At 40.8% G+C, this 19,472-nt stretch overlaps 1 protein-coding gene across 2 annotated transcripts in view; it reads left to right on the top strand.

Annotated features, from left to right (window-relative positions):
• Positions 1-9,392: 9,392 nt before the first annotated feature.
• Positions 9,393-19,472, top strand: part of CELF2 (CUGBP Elav-like family member 2) — a 713,224-nt gene continuing 703,144 nt past the window's right edge. For both annotated transcript variants that reach the window (XM_073328795.1, XM_073328796.1), the window contains exon 1: positions 9,393-9,544. The gene's annotated coding sequence lies outside the window, so the exon portion shown is untranslated. The remainder of the gene's footprint in view (positions 9,545-19,472) is intronic.

Below are 19,472 nucleotides of genomic sequence, written 5' to 3'. Positions count from 1 at the left end.
AAGTGCAGTCTCCCTACTGGGAAGGTCTGGTGTCTTGCTGCAAACAGCCTGCTAGCAGCTTCCCTACTCCTCTCACTCCCTCACTCTCACCCTCCTACCACCCAGGGGAGGGTTTAAAAAGGTCCCAGGTAGTTGGAGTCAACCTAACTTAATTGGTTCCCTAGCAACCCCTTTTCCAGCTGTACCTTATTGCCCCGTGGTTCTCGCTCCTCAGTGGATAGGGAGAGGCCTTTTAATCCCATGGGACTAATTACTACCCCCCTTTTGTAGCTGTTTGTCCTGGGTATATCACAAGCTATTGCGAAAATCAAGTTTCAGGATCAGTGCTGTGTTGCCAGGAGGCCATTTTGTCTGTGGGTCCTGTCATATGTGTCAGGATGTATCGGGCACATTCAGGGAGGCTGCCAAAGAGTTTGGAGTGCAGTTGGCAGAAGAAGAAACAGCTGGTCCCATCAAAGTGATCACATTCTTGGGCATTAAATTAGATTGAGAGAATGAAGTGATGCCTGCCTGGGGATAAGCTTCATAATCCTAAAGGGTTTGTGGCTCAGATATCGCTGGCTAGGAAGGTGTGTTAAAGCCGTTGCTTCACTAACTAAGCACTTGAACTTCATGAGTACAGTCAAGTCATTGAGGCAACGTGTGCTTTGGCAAACTGACTGGCTTTCTGCCTGTCGGAAGTTACAGAGGCATCATTATTGTAACACAAGGTAATTAGCCACTTAACTTTTGCCACTAGATACCATTTTAGGGATTCTCGGTCCATCAGTTAGATAGCAGATGAAGTCAGTGCCAATGCAAGGATGAATTATTTATGAAGGTGTAGTGTGAGCATATATTTGAATGCATTTGTAAGCTATGCAGTGAACTGATGGTTGGCTGGATGTACTGGGGAGGAGCTATATCACAGAAAATAGAGCACACATACAGTGGTTACCATTGAAATATATAGTCAACAGGTGCTCAATTTACCATCCTATTTTCTGTGGGTTTTCCTATTTTAAATATAGGAAATATCAACTTGTAAGTGGGGACCACTATTGTTGTTTCTTATTACTGTGGTAATAGTTATCTCGTGATGATCATATTAGAAGTTGTGTTTATTTTCTTTCAATTTAAGACAATAAATGGCACCTCTGTACTCTGTCCATCACTTCATCCAAGCACTTTAGAAGTAATAAAAAAAAGTCAGCCTCAAAACATCCATGTGAGTTAGAGAAATAATGTCTCCATGTAACACATGGGGAAACTGAGGCTCAAGATAGTGCAGTGAGACTGCAGCAGAGATAGCAATAGCATGCCACGCTCTTGAGTGCTAGTCCTGTGCTCTGACCATTAGGTGAGAGGTTCTCACTTGTGTCATAGAGTGGACCACACCTTAATAGAGAGATTCCTGTGGCACCATGTCCCCCTCCCATTCGCGACGCATGGACAACCTACCCTTTCATCGGTGAGCACACACTATTGCTGCCAAATTAGGGAATTGTTGAGTGCATTTTTAAGCTGTCTTTGGGTGTGATTTAGCAGCTGGAAGTAAAGAGCCATGACCATGTGATCAGCCAGTTCTCTGCAGACCACCAGCAAGCGTTTCATTGAACATTAGCTGCACTAGCCCAAACCTTGAAAAATATTGTGTGATAAGCTGAAGTTGCCTCCTTTTACTTTCACTTTGTTTTCCAACTGCGTAGACAGGGAACTTGCCAGCATCATGTGCCTTTCTTCTCTTTTATGAGTAGTTTGTGGAGTTCAAGTAAACCTAAAGACGGGAGTATTTGAAAGGCTAATATGCAAAACTGGATTAATTTATCAAAGCACCAAATCCTGTAGAGATGTTTTGTGCCAGATCCTTTTGACTGTAAAAAAGAGCAAGATGTATCTAGGGGACAGTTACATATCTATGAAAAATGAATTCAACCACAGGCAATGGAGAAAGACGAAAATGTGTAACTGTCAGTTATTGAACTGTTCAATCGACAGGGATATTTTCTTCCTCAATAAGAGAGGTAGCTAAGTAAAGCTGTACATTAGAAAAGCATAGGCCTTTAAAAGCAGTTGTAATTAGCTGCTTTTTCTACTGAGAAATAAATGCAGGTAGTCATTAAAAATAGAGCTACCATTAGAAATTTACCAGCTTATCTTTCACACCATCAAACCATTTCCATAAGATCTGTGGGTTCTTCCCCCACCCTCCCCACAGAGTGGCTAGAGATATATAGGTTGGCTCTTCAGATGCAGAATTTCTGTGACAATGTAACACTTGTGAAATAATGCACGGTTTTTTGCAGCTTTGCAGAGCTGCATAAAAAGTATTCAGTTTACTGCAGGTGCCACACAAAAAGCTTCCCTTAAAAGAGCTTTTAATTATTGTATATCATTGTTTAGAAGCCACCCTCAATTACCTTTACCATGGGAGCTCCAGAGGGAAGCAATTAAATGTATGAAAAAGCCACCCTCAATTTAAAGCTGCAGGAGGAAGCAATTAAGAGTAATACAATCTGTGGCTTCTAAACAAAGATATACGGTATATGGAGTTTCTGGAGACTGTATACTACTCACACCTAGTTAAAGTTAAATCTCAAAATATGTGGCTGCTGAAAGTTGAAAGTCATAACAAGTTGTATAGCCTGTATTTATTCCTGAGTGCCTTAACAGCAAAGAGGCTGATCGTAATTTCTACTAAGGCCCCTTACCCTTCTTTGGCTGAGCAGAGAATTAGAGTCGGTTTAAATTACATGCAAGAGTAGTATAAAGTGGCCTTTGTGGAAATGAAAAGCAGGTACAGATTTTTGGTGGTGTTGCAGTATATGCTAAATTTACAAACATTGAGTAAATATTAAAAGGGACCCCATTCTTCCCCCCCGACTCCCAAACAGTACAAGAGTTGCCTTAGATGTGGCACAGAAATAGATTTTGACATGAAATAGATTTTTAGCTGTTTCAGAAATGCCTTGACTTCTCCTCCCAGTAGCATGTACATGTTAGGAGTGGGGCATGTGCATCAACAGAAAACAGATAAAGTGAAATCCTCTTTTGTTCCAATCAGGGCCAGATGCTAGAAGATGCTTATTCCTCACAGCAAAACTCCCATTGACTTCAATGGGGCCAGCACATGCTAGTGTCAACCAAGGATAATTAATTAACCTGTGTGCATCTTTTTCTGAGACACTTTCTGTTGTATTTTGTGATGGAGCAACCTCCACTAATTAATGCCACCATAATTTATCACTGTTTCATTAAAGCTGATGGTATAACTACAAAGAAGGTAATGCCTTTTCATTAAAAAGAAAAGAAGTACTTGTGGCACCTTAGAGACTAACAAATTTATGACAGGTTTCAGAGTAACAGCCGTGTTAGTCTGTATTCGCAAAAAGAAAAGGAGTACTTGTGGCACCTTAGAGACTAACCAATTTATTAGAGCATAAGCTTTTTATTAGAGCTTTTCTTTTAACAAATTTATGTGAGCATAAGCTTTCGTGAGCTATAGCTCACTTCATCGGATGCATGCAGTAGAAAATACAGTGGAGAGATTTTATATACACAGAGAACATGAAACAATGGGTGTTACCATACACACTGTAACAAAAGTGATCAGGTAAGGTGAGCTATTACCAGCAGGAGAGGGGAAAAAAAACAAAAAACAAACCCCTTTTTGTAGTGATAATCAAGGTGGGCCATTTCCAACAGTTGACAAGAGCGTGTGAGGAACGGGGGGGGGGGGGGAATAAACATGGGGAAATAGTTTTACTTTGTGTAATGACCCATCCACTCCCAGTCTTTATTCAAGCCTAAGTTAATGATGTCCAGTTTGCAAATTAATTCCAATTCAGCAGTCTCTCGTTGGAGTCTGTTTTTGAAGTTTTTTTGTTGAAGAATTGCCACTTTTAGGTCTGTAATCAAGTGACCAGAGAGATTGAAGTGTTCTCCGACTGTTTTTGGAATGTTATAATTCTTGACATCTGATTTGTGTCCATTTATTCTTTTATTTAGAGACTGTCCAGTTTGGCCAATACATTTTTTTCCCTCTCCTGCTGGTAATAGCTCACCTTACCTGATCACTCTCATTACAGTGTGTATGCAATTTTTATGTAGAAGCCCTCTACACCAACATTCCACACAAAGATGGACTACAAGCCATCAGGAACAGTATCCCAGATAATGTCACGGCAAACCTGGTGGCTGAACTTTGTGACTTTGTCCTCACCCATAACTGTTTCACATTTGGGGACAATGCATACCTTCCAATCAGCAGCACTTCTATGGGTACCCGCATGGCCCCGCAGTATGCCAACATTTTTATGGCTGACTTAGAACAACCCTTCCTCAGCTCTCGTCCCCTAATGCCCCTACTCTACTTGCGCTACATTGATGACATCTTCATCATCTGGACCCATGGAAAAGAAGCCCTTGAGGAATTCCACCATGATTTCAACAAGTTCCATCCCACCATCAACCTCAGCCTGGACCAGTCCACACAAGAGATCCACTTCCTGGACACTATGGTGCTAATAAGCGATGGTCACATAAACACTATCCTTCACCGGAAACCTACTGACTGCTATGGTTACCTACATGCCTCCAGATTTCATCCAGACCACACCACACGATCCATTGTCTACAACCAAGCTTTACGATACAACCGCATTTGCTCCAACCCTTCAGACAGAGACAAACACCTATAAGATCTCTATCAAGCATTCTTACAACTACACCTGGTGAAGTGAAGAACCAGATTGACAGAGCCAGAAGAGTACCCAGAAATTACCTACTACAGGACAGGCCCAACAAAGAAAATAACAGAACGCCACTAGCCATCACCTTCAGCCCCCAACTAAAACCCCTCCAACGCATCATCAAGGATCTACAACCTATCCTGAAGGACGCCCCATCACTCTCACAGATCTTGGGAGACAGGCCAGTCCTTGCTTACAGACAGCACTCCAACGTGAAGCGAATACTCACCAGCAACCCCACACCACACAACAAAACCACTAACCCAGGAACCTATCCTTGCAACAAAACCCATTGCCAACTGTGTCCACATATCTATTCAGGGGACACCATCATGGGGCCTAATCACATCAGCTACACTGTCAGAGGCTCGTTCACCTGCACCTCACCTCATCTCGTGCACCTCATCTACCAATGTGATATATACCATCAAATGCCAGAAATGCCTCTCTGCCATGTACATTGGCCAAACTGGACAGTTTCTATGTAAAAGAATAAATGGACACAAATCAGACGTCGAGAATTATAATATTCATAAACCAGTCGGAGAACACTTCAATCTCTCTGGTCACTCGATTACAGACCTAAAAGTGAAGGAGTACTTGTGGCACCTTAGAGACTAACCAATTTATCTGAGCATAAGCTTTCGTGAGCTACAGCTCACTTTAGTCTCTAAGGTGCCACAAGTACTCCTTTTCTTTTTGCGAATACAGACTAACACGGCTGTTACTCTGAGACCTAAAAGTGGCAATTCTTCAACAAAAAAACTTCAAAAACAGACTCCAACGAGAGACTGCTGAATTGGAATTAATTTGCAAACTGGACACCATTAACTTAGGCTTGAATAAAAACTGGAAGTGGATGGGTCATTACACAAAGTAAAACTATTTCCCCATGTTTATTCCCCCCCCCCATACCTCACATATTCTTGTCAACTGCTGGAAATGGCCCACCTTGATTATCACTACAAAAGGGTTTTGTTTTGTATATAAAATCTCCCCACTGTATTTTCCACTACATGCGTCCGATGAAATGAGCTGTAGCTCACGAAAGCTTATGCTGAAATAAATTTGTTAGTCTCTAAGGTGTCACAAGTACTCCTTTTCTTTTTGCGGACACAGACTAACATGGCTGAAACCTGCCTTTTCTTTAGTACCTGACTTATCTAATACCTATAGGCCAAATTCTATGACCCTTAATCAAGCTTAGATACCACAGAGACTCTGAGATACTAATAATGATGTGCATCAATATAAGAACAGCATTCAGCCTTACATTCTGATATTTTACAGTATTGGATAATGTAGAGAAATAATTGATATATCCTCTCTTAACACTAGAACTTTAGTAGCCTTTTTGTATTTACATTTAAGACTTTACCTGTATTGAATACCAGGAGTAAAATGTTTTTTCTGGTGTTTGATTTTCCTAGGGCTTGTCCATTTTAGTCAAATAATTGTGGATCTAATAGCTCTTCTTGACTATATCTGCTTGCTAAGTCAGGTTTCTTTAAGTGTTTGCTATTTCGTGTGCTATGTTTTTATTTTCAGAGAGGACATCATTCAATTATTTCTCTTTAGAAAGTCTGAGTGCCTTGTCAAGGGTGACCTGTTTTTAATAAACTTAAAATTTTAAATGTTTTCAAGGATCATATAGAGAAATATGATTTTATTATATATATAATATATATAATTTTAAAACCCCTTTAAATTCAACTAATTATTCCGCTATATGATCCTTGAAATATGTATATTTCATCTGTGTGTGTGTGTGTGTGTGTGTGTGTGTGTGTGTGTGTGTGTGTGTATAATACAGGTATCAAGCAACATGTATCAAATGCTGTCAAGTCATCAAGAATAACAGTTTTTACATTTTACATGCCTCACCTAAACGATGAGCAGTGAGGAAGCAAGGTCTTGTGGATAAGAGAGAGGACTGGAAGTCAGGTGATGTAAAGTTAGAGAACAATGTTGTGACGTTATTGACGTAATCTGGGACCGTATAGATCATTGTTGCAACCAAAGTCCTGTAGTGGCACCAAATCTTATATAAAAGAGGTCAAGTGAGGTGTCTAAGACAAGGTTACGGTTTGCTGATTATGATTATGCTGTGTATATGTGTGTATCATTTTTGTAGTTGAAGTTATGAATATTTGCTCTATACTGTCTGTAGTTCAAACTTGTGCTATGCTTCTGGGTGACACCCCAGATAAGTTGGTGTCAGCTCTGCCTAGCCTGCTTGATGGCCCATTAAGGGCCATTGGCTATACAATTAACCCATTGAGAGAAGGCAGACACGCCTTGAGACTCAGCAAGATATGCAGGGACATGCCTATGGACAGAACTCTGAGGTGATTCCATGCCATGTGATGGACAGCTTGTCTTTGGAACAAAGAAAGAAAGACCACATGGCAAGAGAATATAAAAAGCTGCTGCAGCTCTTCCATCTTGTCTTCAATCCTGCTTCTTACCTCTGGAGGACTGAAAGACCCATCCCAGCTGTGGATGTTTTCCAGAGACTTGATTTGAACCTGCAGTTTATTCTATCACTGCTGCAAGCCTGAACCAAGAACTTTGCCATTTCTGTATGTAATTGATTCCATTTCACCTCATCTATATCTTTTTCCCTTCATGAATAAACCTTAGATTTTAGATTCTAAAGGATTGGCAACAGCGTGATTTGTGGGTAAGATCTGATTTGTATACTGACCAGGGTCTAGGGCTTGGTCCTTTGGGATCAAGAGAACCTTTTTTCTTTTACTGGGGTATTAGTTTTCATAACCATTTGTCCCCATAACGAGTGGCACCGGTGGTGATATTGGGAAACTGGAGTGTCTAAGGGAATTGCTTGTGTGACTTGTGGTTAGCCAGTGGGGTAAAACCAAAGTCTTCTCTGTTTGGCTGGTTTGGTTTGCCTTGGTGTGCATAGAAACCCCAGCCTTGGGCTGTAACTTCCCTGCTTTAAGCAATTTGTCCTGAACTGGCACTCTCAGTTGGGTCCCGCCAGTACCAGCATCGTTACAAAGGTATACTGCATTATTTTAGTATCCTCCAAAATGTGGCTACAAAGCAAAGCAAACGTAAATCTACAGGCTATTCTAATGCAAAAAGTCAATAATCCACACAAAATATTGGACCCAACTCTGCAACCTTTACTCATGTGAGTAGTCCCATTGAAACCAGTTGAACTACTCAGATGCATAAGGGCTGCACGCTGCAGCATTGGGTCCGCAGACAGTACAAAGAAATGATATAATCCATATTGTTACTGCAGTGCTTCTGAAAATCTATTTAGAACCAAATTGCTTATGTTCCATTCAGTATGTCTGTGTCCGTTCTTGTCTAAATAGCAAACTTGGAATGTAAGTGGAGATTACTTTAATTAAGTTACATTTTAGCTTTTTATTATATGGTTACATACATAAGTAGGTTTCAGAGTAACAGCCGTGTTAGTCTGTATTCGCAAAAAGAAAAGGAGTACTTGTGGCACCTTAGAGACTAACCAATTTATTTGAGCATAAGCTTTCGTGAGCTACAGCTCACTTCATCGGATGCATACCGTGGAAACTGCAGCAGACTTTATATATACACAGAGAATATGAAACAATACCTCCTCCCACCCCACTGTCCTACAAATTTGACATATTTACTGTAGCATGATCCAAGGAATTAGTATTAAAGTATTAAGGAAAAGCATCATTTCATCATTCTTTTAATTTTACTTTATAATTAGGTAGGAACCAGATTTCAGTGATGTACACTTTGTGCGGGGTGGGTGGGTGTGTGTTCTGGTAGTATGATTTTGTGCATGTTTTCTAATACTTACTAACATAGAGACCTTGATAAGTGGATTTTATACAGCCAGTTAAATAAATATTAGCTTTTTATCCACATACATTGTTACATTTGTCCATTGTACATATGCATTGTGCCATTTTCTTGTTATGCTTCCAATTTCTGTTATTTTTCATTGTCACACATGAGGATTTTAAAAACATTTAAAATGATTAGAAAACAGACAACAAACAAAATAGGGAACATTTCTTTGTGCCAAAGAGGAGTTCTCACTGTTATGTTGAAAGTTTTATATACATTAATTATTCTTGTTTACTTTGCATCCAAACGACTGTCTGTGAAAGACAGAAAGATAGAAAATACATACACACGTGTGTGTGTGTGTGTGTATACACACCCACACTCTTATACTATGTGTATGCATTTGTGTTTCTTCACAGAATATGCTATTAAAATCAATCAGGTCTGATACATTTTTAAATTGATGGGGAAAAATCAACTGATTGAACAGCAGTTTCTGTAGTGTGCTGTGTTGTATCAGTTAAAATGAAAATAAATGTCATGCAAAAAACCATATCCAACCCTCCCTCCACCAGCAAAAAAACAACAACAAACAACCTTTTCAACTCCTGATTTTTAGCCATCAGGAGTGGAGAGAGACGCAGACAGCATGGTCCCAGCATGCTTTTTGCCGGTTTTTTTTTGTTTGCACATTAGCTGTCAGTTGCAGCCCTGCAGGTAGTAAAACCCAGTGGGAAGAGGGGCGGGACAGAATGAGGCAGCCTGAACTGACAGCAAATTTAAATCACTGAGCCTTCTTTTTTTTTTTTTTTCTCCTTTGGTTTTTTTTTTATTATTATTATTTTTTCTACTCTGCGACAAACTGAAAAGATTCTAGCACACGTTAATTTAACAACCCTGCTTCTTCTGTTTTTTTCCCCTCCTTTCTGCTTCCAGGATAATTAAAAGAGAAACCTGTAAAGGCAACATTCCTTCAAGCGAGTTGGTGCTGCAACGTGCTGGTGAGACAAATTTTAATTTTTTTTTCCCCTTTCCCTGTCTTTTCTTTTCCTTTTTCGGAGCTGAAAGCTTTTGTATATCTAATGCAGTCATAAGTGAGGTCCCCCTGCTGTGGGGAGTTAGAATGTAATGAAAAGGTGTAATTGCTTGATATCTGACCTTATCGTATTACTTAAAATGGGTAATAACCGTATTCGTGCCTGTCTTCATGAAGCTTTCTCTCTGCTGGGCAAATAGTCAATTCACAGAAGCAGTGCTGTGACTGTTGCACTATGATAATGGGGACTAGGTTGTTTTTTGGTCACCATTCCACACTCCTGTCAGAAAGAATACTTGAGTTGTTTGGGGTTTTTTAATTGCCTGAAGCACTGATATTAAGGGGGATTCTTATAAGGCTTGGGTATCAGTCTGGCTGTTCAGCTGTTTACTAGGCAGACAGGAAGTGCCACAGTGAAACTTTCTGAATATATATATTTCTTCAGCTTGGTTTTACTGGGGTCAGAATATATGGGATAGGTTGTTAAGTGCTATGGAAAGTTCTTTCTAGGCATTAGGTTGGTCATCTGTTACGTGAGGGGAGGGGGAAAGTTCAGCTGTCATTTCTTAGCAGTAGTTGCTATTAGTGAAGCTAAAAACTTTTACACAGAATGCCTATGTTGCCTTTGTTAAAAAATGAGTTTGATTCTGTCGAGAGTTGCAGAATGTGTCAATGACAATTATTAGATTTGTGTTGTGCACCTTCAAATACTCCTGCTTTCTAATGTCTTTCTGACCTTATCGAGCAGTGAACATAAGAAGCATTAAAAAAAAAAGTCAGATCACTCGCTTGTCATATCACATTTTTGTATGACTTTCAGAGCCTGATCCTGCCAAGTTGAGTACCTGCAACCCCTACTAAAGTCAATAAGGAAGCTGAGCTTGTGGACTGTCTTACAGAAGGCTGTTTAACACTGCTTCACAGAGGTTTTTTTGGTGGGGGTGGGGGAGGCAGTACAAAATCTGAAACTGAGGCCCCCTTCCAAAAAAACTACCAGGAGGAGAGGCCCAGGGTGGGATTGGAGAATGAGCCCGCACAGCACTTGCCCCACAGGGACAACTCTTGTCCCCTGGGGCTGGGCCTGGGCCCAGGTCCCCGCTCCAGGCATTATGACCTGCTGCATGGGGTCACGGCAACACTCAGGTTTATGGTCGCAATGCCACTCACTCAAATTTTGTCATGACTGAGGGGTGGGTGGGCCAAATCTGAGTGGCGCTGCACACCAGTGCACCCAGTTGCATCGCCACTTGGTTTCGGTACCGTCTCGAACAGGGGATGATGAGCAAACTGCCCCTCCCCCACAAAGTGGCCTACACCCACCTAAACTTGATCAAGTGGTTGTTTCATTTTCAAATTAATATTATTAATAATGATATATATTAGCTGTGTATGCCCTTAGGGCCTGACCCTGCCAACTCTTATTCACATGAGTAACCCCACTGAAGTCAATGGGGCTAACTGAATGAATCAGAATTACTCACGTGACTAAATATTTACAGAATTGAGCTTGGCAACCTGGAAGAATACTTTCTTATGTTTACATAGGCTGAGGATTTCAGAGGAGTAAAAGGGAGTTAGGCTCCCAAATCCCATTGAACTTCAATGAGATTTAAGCCCCTAACTCTGTTGGGCTCCTTTGAAAACCACAACCTTAATCAATAAAGTACTGGAGCCATCCATTATTTGCTTTGAAATGAATCAGCTCCATAGTGATACATCAGAGCTCCCCAGTTTTTAATCTACTTTGCCAAGTCTGCATTATAACCAAAGAATCTGGAGACCAAGTCAGGCTAAGCTGTGATCAGAGAAGTTAAGAACTAAGTCTCTTTAGGAAACCTGGTTAGAGGAGGAGAAGAGGTGATGGTGGCTGTGCCATATGCTAATTTACATTACTTTGTGGTCTAAGGAATTTTACTTGTGCAGGTGATAGGGTTAAGGTGCATTGGTTGGTGTTAGCAATTCTACCACAGACACTTTGTTACTGTGAGTATTTCAATCACACTTTAAAACTTTCTTCCTTTAGAATATTTTGCTGTAGAAAATTTACACCATTCGTGTGGAGAATTGTGCTATTTTGTATTAAATTAGATCGCTATCGCTCCTGTGTCTTATTTCTGCATCCAATAGCCCTGTCCCCAAAGTGCTAAGGTCCACAAGGGCCCCCAAAAGTCTCCCTTTGTCCCCTGTAATCCTAACTCCCCATCCATTAGAGGAGAAAAGTATTGAATTCAATATTCTTGCTAAGAAAATAAATTTGTGTTCACCGAATATAAACTTACAGTTAGAAGCATATCTGAGATAATATGAGTAAATTGTAGTCTGTTGACATTACACTATACAGTTATAGGCCCCGATTCTGTCCAATAAAATAGTTCCTTTACACTGTTCCAGTGGTGTAAAGGCGATTAAACGATCTTCATAACATACCCCTATTATAGATGGATTCTCCAGGTGGCATAGAACCATCAAGGGTCTACACTATGTCCTTCCTTGTCCAACACAGGAACAGAGCACGGCAGAGTTTGGGCCATAATCTCTAAAAATGATCCAGATCACTGTACTTTTTAAAAAAAAGTTCTTGATGAAAACATGAACTTTCTCTTTAAATGTGGTCATCTAAATAAAACAAATTGTATAATGCTGCAAATTATTTTAATACTTCCCTATACAAACCCATACAGCTTTAGGAAATATCTAGTTGAATTAAAACTGATCTCTGTAAAAAAAAAATTTCACAGATTCCTAAGTGTTAAAGGACCTTTGCGATAGTTTAGTTTGACCTCTTGCCTAACATAAGCCATAGTCCTTCCTATCAATAACATTGAAATAAGAAAACACCAGGCTATGAAAAAGCAAATCTGTGAGGCTACAATTGTTAAGACTGTAGAAGAGAAACATTGCTGTTCTATGTGAAGAACTGTTATCATCACTAGAGCTTTAATAAAAATTGTAAAATTGTAAAATTATAGGTTTCACTATAGAGCCCAGTCATCCATAGCAGTAATCAGTCCATAATCCTGCTCATTTAGATGCCAGGAAGTATTATACTTCCCCTCATTAATAAAATATAAAGGACAGCTCACAGTGATGTTATCAAACAGGCTAATTATCAATTAGCTTTCAGGAAAAAACAAGCTTAATCCTGCATTCTTCCCACACCTCCAACTCCCAGTGAAATCAGTGGAAGTTAGAGGTGCTCAAGAAATTTAGAATCAGGCCTACTTTGTAGCCAAATCCCAAATTCACCATGAACTAAATTGATGTAGGATTCTGTCTGGCCAGTTTTGCAGCTCTCTGTATATATGTCCGTGACTTCTCTTGGGATCTGACCTGGCAAAGCACTTAAGCCTATGTATGGGCTTAAGTGCTTGCTGGTTTGGAATCATTCCAGTATCTCTAGCATTGATGGCCTGCTGGTAGCAGTGAGTTTTGTTCCATTCTGATGACTTTTTGGGGACCTGGCTCATAATCCTTGTATGCTTCGGCTTGGAAGTATTGAGGACCTGCTCCCAACCTGCTGGATGCCTATGGATTTGTGGGAGTTCAGGGCCTCTATATTGCCTTTGGTCCCATTTTTGCCATGCCTTCTCTTCCCCTGTCCCTAGTGGTAGTGGTCCCCAAAAACTCAAGAGGGGCCTCTAAGGAAGATCCTAGGTCTTCACAGAACTAGAAGGTGGAGAACACAGTGTGTCCTGCCCACACATTCTTCCCCATGGCCTTCCAAGTCACAATCTCTCCACCTATGCAGGCCATGGACGGTGGAGCATTCTTTGGTAGGGGGCAGCAACACAGAGCTCGGTGGGTAACCCACACCCCCTTGGCTCTCAGTCCCTCTCTAGCAGTGGCTGAGCCATATAGAGAGGTTCATGAGCCTCCTACAGCCTTGGCTAATGGAGCTAGGTCTTTTAGCTCAGGCAGTAGAAGCTCATCCAGATGTAATTCCTGCTGCTGACAATTCACTCAGGGGGACAGCATCAGGCCTTGTTCATACTAGGAGAGTTGACCCAGTATAGGCATAGTGGTGTCGCTAAACCAGCAGAAATCTCCTGGTTTAGATGCAGGTATATCAGTAAAACTGTACTTATGGTTGTTCAGGGAACCAGCATAAGTTCTGCTGGTATAAGTACCGTTTACTTGTCCACACTAGGGCTTTTGCTGGCATAGCTATGTCAGTAAAAAATTCACACCCTTACCCAACGTAGCTATAGCAGTATAACCTGACATCAGGAATTATAACATTCAAAAAGCAGTAGGAGAACACTTCAATCTCCCTGGTTACTCAATAACAGACTTAAAAGTGGCAATTCTTCACCAAAAATCTTCAAAAACAGACTCCAACGTGAAATTGCAGAACTGGAATTAATTTGCAAACTGGACACCATCAAATTAGGCCTGAATAAAAACTGGGAGTGGATGAGTCATTACAAAAACTAATTTCCCCATAGTAATTTCCCCCTACTGTTACTTACACCTTCTTGTCAACTGTTTGAAATGGGCCACTCTCATTACCACTACAAAAGTGATTTTTCCTCCCTTGGTATTCTACTGTTAATTGAATTGTCTTGTTAGACTGACCCCCTCCCCCCCAACTTGGTAAGGCAACTCCCATCTTTTAATATACTATGTATATATATACCTGCTACTGAATTTTCCACTCCATGCATCTGATGAAGTGTGTTCTAGCCCACGAAAGCTTATGCACAAATAAATTTGTTAGTCTCCAAGGTGCCACAAGGACTCCTCGTTGTTTTTGCTGATATAGACTAACACGGCTACCACTCTGAAAAGTATAACCTTGAAGTGTAGACCAGATGTTTTACATACACAGAGGAAGAGTTCATACATTGAGATCCCCTCCATGTGCAGTGGATGAGTGGGAACCAGTCCCACTCACTGAATTTTTAAGTGAACTGTGATTGGAAAAAAAAAATGTGAAGGAACAAAAGTTTTCCAAAGGACTTTACCCTTACATGTCTTACACCAGAAATAGATGGCAGGGTAAGCGTAAGTCCAATGGTGATGTTTTTGTGTAAACCAAACTACTGATTCTCACCTAAATTCTTTGCAGTCACTTCAGAAGAGTCATGGCTTGTGTGAAACAAGCGTTTATTTCTGCCTCAAAGTTTTTCTTCAGCACCCTCCACGGTACTGCACATGCAGAGAAAAACATCCCAGACTTTAAAATCTGCTGACTTTTCCAATAAGTCTATTTTAATGTTATCTCTTCTATCACACTACTGTACTAACTGGCATCACACATTCACAAGCAAAGTCCTACATGGCATTTTTTAACCATAGAGATTACAAAAACACACTGCTTCACTGGCAGATTCACGTTGCCACAAAATTGTATTTGTTAATGGAGCTGTGAAAATACATTGCACCTGCCATCTCTTAGCTCAGGGATTTTATATACGGCTAAGAAGAATGTAAGAATGCCTGCAAAATGGGGTTTGGTTGTATCGGCTTAGCTTTAGAGGGAAGAGTGCTCTATAAAATTCTTACCCATAATTGGACACAGCTGACAGCCTTACTTAACTAGTGCTCACGAATGAATGAACAATGAACATATTCTGCCTCTTCTCACCCCAGAAGAATGGCCATTCCAGATCAGATGCCAGATGTTAACGCTATTGTGCATAGCCTTGTTGTAACTGCAGGTGAGACAAATGTGAAGCATTTAGGGACATTTGCTAGTCTGCAGATTTAAAAAAATAATCATGCATGGCATTCTAAAGAAATACATATATTATTCCACATGCTGCATGCAACACACAACTTTCAAATGTGGGCTATTCTATAGGTGTATACTCATGCAATAAATGTTCTATTCTACTGTTGTATTTTTATGCCACAAATTGTACTGGATTCTACTGGGTGCTGCTTCCATTGAAGTCATTGACAAAACTCTACTGGCTTCAGTGATATTAGGATTGGACCAACTGTCCAAAGTTCAGGAACCTAATCAAGCTATCAAAGCTTAGACACAGTGACAACATAACTTTTCCTCCCTCTGATTTAAGTCCTGACTTAGGGCTTGATCCAGATCAATAGGAGCCATTCAGCTGATTTCAATGGGCTGTGGTGTCATTCTAGTAAAAAGCAGCAATAATTGCACAGGCTGTGATCCAGCAAAGCAGAACTAGATGGCAGGATAGTCATATGCTTAACATTATAGCACGTGAATAGTCCCATTGGAATGAATGGGAGTACACACATGCTTAAAGTTAAACAAGCATGTAAGTGTTTTGCTGGATCCATAGCTTCTCATTCCATGTCCTCTGTTAAGCAAAATAACTGGTGGAATTCAGAGATGGCCCAAACATAAGCCCTGAGCAGCCATAAATTTTGGTGAAGTTTGGACCTATGTCCAGGTTTTGTGGCTGGCTTATAATTCTGTAAGCCCCAATTTCAGCAAAACGCTCATATCCATGCTTAAAACTTTAACTTTAACATCAGGAGAATTACTCACATATGTAAAATTAAGCATGTACTTTCCTAGACTGGGGCCAAAAAATCCAAGGATTCCACCACCCCCATAAATTCTGGGGAAGTTAGGATCTGGTGCTGCACTTCTCTCATCGGTCCCACTTCTGGTTGGAATGTGATTTTAAGAAAATCAATATAATGATCCCAATGCAAATATGAAAATATTTCTGTTTGTAATCAAAAGTACGTAACTGCATCCCTAGTCAGCAAAACACACAATGCATCCTTAGTTAGAAAACTTGCTTAAAGTGAAGCATGTGCTTATGTGCCTTGCTGAATTGGGGCTGTGATCTTCTGGACTATCCTGCTTTCTTGAAACTTACCCTTGTGGTGATCTGGAGGTTTTTCTGTTCCCATCACACTGTACCTGGTGTATCCCCAAGTTTCATGCTGTCAGAAGTATGAGGGCCAAATTGAAAATACTGGTGTGTGTGAGTGTGTAATCTTTTCAGTGCAGACTTTGGTCAGTGTGGTTCTGTTCAGAGTAGGTGCATGATAGTAATGATGTCCAGGCATAAGGCCAAATCCTAGAACTGCCCCCAAAGCTGATATGCTCATACTCTGCAACAGTAGCACTAATTCCTATTCTGGCCAACAGCAGCTGAATGCGCTGCTCACCGTGAGGTTTATTCCTGCCAGGAGTGTGTATGAGCTGCATTAGACCTGTGCATTATGCCTATAGCTGGATCAGAGAATGTAGCTCATGAATAGGCAGCCTATACTGTCCTCAAGCCCCACATCCAGTTCCAGAATGCCCTTCTGCAGCTCCTACAATGGAGGACCTGAGAAATGGCCTTTCCATGAATTTTTGCGGGGAGCCAAAATAGAGGTGGCCAAGTTCCACCTCACACTCCTCCAGCTGGTCACAATTTTCCTGACAGGCACTTATGTGCAGCGCCTGAAAGAATTTGGCCTATTGTGCCCATATTCATCATTCATGTGACACCAGTGAAGTTATATCCTTCAGAGCTAGGGCCAGGGCAGTGAGCTGCAAACATAGGCTGGTGCTTAAAGGATCAGTGGAGATCTCTATTAGCAAGTGAATAAAAACACAGACACACAATGTATTAAACCAAGCAGTAAATGTGTCTAAAAATAAGTTATTACCCCATGTCCAACAACAATTAGTCAAATGGTAAGTATGTATTATTAGTGTGCATTCCAGCTTGGTTACATGGGGGCATGATCCAAGTCTCATTCAAATCAATGGGAGCCTTACCTAAGGGCCCAACCCCACTTCACTGTGGGTTGGACTCGGGCCCTAGGAGTGGCCAGATCTTCAGCTGCTGTAAATCAGCATTGCTTTATTGAGCTTAGTGATCATCAGCTGAGGATCTGGACTAGGTTTTATATTTGAATGGCTGGTTAATATTAGACTTGGCTGAATAGTATTCACTGAGGGCCAGATTAACAGATTTTAAGGGACTATTACGATAATTTAGTCTGACTTTCTGCATAACACACACCATAGAATTTCACCCAGTAATTCCTGCATGAAGTCCATAACTTATGGCCGAGCTGGAACATATATTTTAGAAAGACATCCAGTCTTCATTTAAAGACTTCAAATGGTGGAGAATCCACCACATCCTTTACTCATATAAAGTGGCACTTTATTCCACAAGTAGTCTTGTGGAGTGAGGCACTAGTAAATGTGACTTAGGGATCAGGATCAGGGCTGGAAAAATATCTCAGATTGATAGTATTTTAGTGATTCTCTCAGATCTAATTAGTGACCCAGAGTGATCCGGACATTGTCTCTATATCAGAAAATCCCAATTTTGCAGGCAAGTGGCCCTAATAAATCTGTTTCCTAGAAAGTAGGAAATATTTTGACATTGCTATCTCCCCTTTTCTTTGGATAACATCATAATTTCGGCAGGCTTCTGGTGTATTAACCCATAAAATGTCTTCCCTTAGGAAGTCATAGAAGCCATTGCTTGAGACGTTTATTCAGGCAAATATTCAGTACTGCTCATATCCTTCATTGGCAAGGTGATGGACGAGGTAAGGCAATAGATCTCTCTCATACATAAAGATCACCTGAACACTATCCCAAACTTGAACCAAACTTTCTGATTTTTTTAAATGGTGGGATAACATGCTTTTTTTCTGTACTTCCTGAGTTTGTCTCGGCACAACAGTGAAAATACAGAGGCTATTCTCACTATACATCCAACCAGGTTCAAACCTCAAAGTACTAAAAATCTCTTGTAAGTCTCTCTCTCAACACTTCTGGTTTCACAGAATCGTAGGAAGTAGAGATGGAAAAAAATCTGTGAGGTTAGCTACTGTAGCCCATCATCCATCTGTATGGTAACGACCCTGGTAATAGAGTAACAGCCGTGTTAGTCTGTAGCTCACGAAAGCTTATGCTCAAATAAATTGGTTAGTCTCTAAGGTGCTACAAGTACTCCTTTTCTTTTGCAACCCTGGTAATGGCTACTAATGGCTTATTTGGTCTATATTTCCGTTTATACATGTGTTTCTCATAATACAAGAATGGGGGACATTCAATGGCATTGAAAATCAGCAAATTTAAAATTGATTAAAGCAAATAATTTTCACACAATTCATATTTTATCTGTGGGACTCAAGCCTGGGAGCTCATCAGAATTTTAAAAAAATGATTGATTCACTGACTTCTAATTTATAGTCAAGCATGGTCTATTGAGCAGAAGGCTGGGAGCTAGGATCCAGGCTCTCACACTGAGTCCTTCTGTGTACTTGGATAACACACTTACCCTTTCTACCTCCGTTTCCCCCTCTGTAAAATGTGAATGAGAATGCCTACTTATCTACCTCCCAGGGACATGTGAGCAATAATCATGGAATCATAGAAGATAAGGCTCGGAAGAGACCTCAGGAGGTCATCTGGGCCAACCCCCTGCTCAAAGCAGGACCAATCCCCAACTAAATCATCCCAGCCAGGGTTTTGTCAAGCCTGACCTTAAAAACCTCTAAGGAAGGAGATTCCACCACCTCCCTAGGTAACCCATTCCAGTGCTTCACCACCCTCCTAGTGAAATAGTGTTTCCTAATATTCAATTTAGACCTCCCCAGCTGCAACTTGAGACCTTTTCTCCTTGTTCTGTCATCTGCCACTACTGAGAGCAGCTTAGCTCCAACCTCTGTGGACTCCCCCTTCAGGTAGTTGAAGGCTGCTATCAAATCCCTCCTCACTCTTTTCTTCTGCAGACTAAACAAGCCCAGTTCCTTCAGCCTCTCCTCGTAAGTCATGTACCCCAGCCCCCTAATAATTTTCATTGTTCTCTGCTGGACTCTCTCCAATTTGTCCACATCCTTTCTGTAGTGGGGGGCCCAAAACTGGACACAATACTCCCGGTGTGGCTTCAGTGCGGAATAGAGGGGAATAATCACTTCCCTCAATCTGCTGTCAACAC

This window comes from Lepidochelys kempii, chromosome 1, assembly GCF_965140265.1.
Source record: "Lepidochelys kempii isolate rLepKem1 chromosome 1, rLepKem1.hap2, whole genome shotgun sequence".
In the NCBI taxonomy this organism is placed as follows: Eukaryota; Metazoa; Chordata; order Testudines; family Cheloniidae; genus Lepidochelys; species Lepidochelys kempii.
Note: the sequence above shows the minus strand (reverse complement) of the source record. Positions and strands in the feature narration are given on the sequence as shown.